The sequence below is a fragment of the Varroa jacobsoni genome, unplaced genomic scaffold, assembly GCF_002532875.2.
Source record: "Varroa jacobsoni isolate VJ856 unplaced genomic scaffold, vjacob_1.0 scaffold_351, whole genome shotgun sequence".
In the NCBI taxonomy this organism is placed as follows: domain Eukaryota; kingdom Metazoa; phylum Arthropoda; class Arachnida; order Mesostigmata; family Varroidae; genus Varroa; species Varroa jacobsoni.
The window spans coordinates 228,531-231,296 of NW_019213253.1; positions in this window are offsets into that span (position 1 = coordinate 228,531).

Sequence of the window (2,766 nt, forward strand, 5' to 3'; positions counted from 1 at the left end):
CTAACGTTTCTTTTGTTCATCTCTGTTTGGCGCAGGTCCGACCTCATGCCGTAGCACAAAGTGAACGAATGCCTCGGTGTCATCCTCTTCGACGAAAGGCGCAGCCTGCTCACAGAGTCAGGCTTTGTCTATCAGGATCCAGTCGATTGATCAACACAACCAGGTCCAGCCGGGGTGGACGTGTAGCTCCATTAGGCAAGAAAACTCAGTCTGTTTGTTTCCCTGTCGCTGTCTTACGTTCTCCGTTTGTCTTCTTCTTTGCATCTAGCTCATATACTTCCCTCCATTAGACTATCGGTATAGCGACTATTACCGCGAAAGAATGGAACACAGTTATTTGGAATTCACTTTGACTAATGAGGCGTCTTTAGGTGGCAAGTATTTCGAAAGATAACCAAGCGTTGTTATGAAATGTTCATCAACTCCTCGAATCCGGGTTTTTTTTTTTTATATAGTGAACCACAATGCTAAAAGGGGCGCATAGAAATATGAGGGAAAACCCATTTTCGATTTCGTGTTGTGTTTATATAACCGTGATCGGTATCACAACAACAGGCAATAACAATAAATATCTGCCACAGGATGTGTGCAAGGTCGGCTGACCGTCAAAGGTACGAAATGGATCGCGCAAAATGTTTACGATATAAAATTGTTTAAACAAGAGAACAGGCAACGGTATAGATATGTACACACGTGGCACATGTGTACAGTTACAACTAACACAACGCTGTACCCATAGCAGTAATGTGACATTGTAACAATATTGAGTGGTACCATCTGTCGTAAAGATACTTTCCAGACACGTCTGCCAATTCGTAGATATTTATTGATCGTCTAGTTGAACGATTGGCTGTTCGAACCAATTTATGAGCATGCCGTTTTCTTTGAGTTTTGGACAATCGCAAGAACATTAGTTTCAATATCGTTAGGGGCAGCCACTAAAACAGAGAGCAACAGGTCCCCCGTCTCACCGCTCGCAACGGTCCTACATGAGTGTGCACGTCCTGTGAGTACTCGTATAGGTCATTATAAGTAACACCTACTTTTCGTGTCAACCCTGCACTCCTAAAGGATTCACCTAGTCGCTCTGCGAGAAACATTTTATTTAATGTGCCACCATTACTTGAAACGTTCTCGTAACTCAACTGTCACATAAATAATGTAGTCCAATTGAACAGCGAGCTACTAAGCAGATTTCTATCGACATACAGTTGACTACAGCCGACGCTTTGTACTCCTTCGCCGTCTGTTCCCGTCTCTCGATAATAGGTTTTCACATAACTTAGCACTCTCAAAGCGTCCGTATGGGCCTCAACTTGCGAGAGCGTTGGAACGTGGTGATGGGGGGCACTGGAGACGTTGACTGAAGAACTTCTAAGTGGTAAAATGAGAGAGACGGGGGTAGGAGTCAGCTAATGACACCAATGCCGGACGCTGCTTGATCTGGCTGCTCGAGCTCATTGTGTTCAATCGACCGCGATTTAAATCTATTGCCCGGAAACTTAAAAACTTAGACGTAAAAGCGAGTCGAGTCTCTGCACTCGACTTGACTGACCCGTAAGTCGAGTTAGATCCTCGAACTTACTTTGGTGTAGGATGGGGGGGCATCGAAAACGAAACCGACGAGGACGACCATCCGTCCGGGCTGAAATGGCTGATGAAATGATGGTTTAATTTAGGGTCTCGGTCACTCATTCTCCCAGTATTAAAGTGATGTTAGTCGTATCGTTTGCCGAATGAGTAGCAGAACCACTGTTTAGAACAGTCCTCTTTGTGCCGCTAGTTCCCTCCTTCTCCTTTTCGCTTCCGACTTTTCCTTTTCTGTAGAGCTCGTGTGTTTGATATATGTGCGAGCACCAAGAGGTTCCGATCGGCTCAATATATTGAACGCAACGGAAAGCAGAGCATACATGTTAGAATTTACGGTTAGCTGATGTATCAGAAACCCGACTACAATGTTAAAGATTTGTGCAGTGGTTAATATCGCGCAAAAAAATATGGCGGGGCCGCTATTTGGACGAATAGCTTAGATTTCATAAGCTGTTCACTCCGTTTCTTCTCTTTTCCCAATGCTTATTAAGACCTTTCAAAACCGTTCCCAACCTGTTTGCTTAATCTAGCGTGCCATCAGCAGTGCTTTTTGTCTGAAAATCGTACTGCTGCTGGCAGTGCGACGTGAGTTTATAGGCATGAAACATCTATAACGTACTGGTTAGTCAGTATGTATAGTGACTCTGCTGGTATTGCATAATTGGCTTATGCTATTCGAGAGTGATTTTATATTTCATCAATAAATTGATGAGATTTCTTGCACCTTACCGCATACGTACAAGGGGGGGGGGGGTGGAGGATTTTCCAGTGAAGGCCAAAAAGAAAGTGGTATACCTAGTTGTTATTATTATCATTGTCGTCCCGCATAGTTGTACACGTGTTTCATGGCACACCATATTTCGTAATTGTTTATTGCACAATGCGAGAAGCCTATGTAAATTGCGTACTCACCATCGCAACGAGACAGGGCACGCCCGGAAGGATAAATCGAGTTTCTCATTACTTTTAATCAAACATGGAGAGATCGTTTCATGAAACAATAATGAGCTTTTGTCATATTTTATTCAGCAAGATAATGGCTGAAATTCAAATACGAAAATAAAGCTAAGGGTGGGTGTAGTATGATTGGAAAAGTACATCTGGCAACGCATGGAACGAACATATAACTTGCGGACACTATAGGCGGCGTGCATGCCTTTCGCCGAATAAACTTGG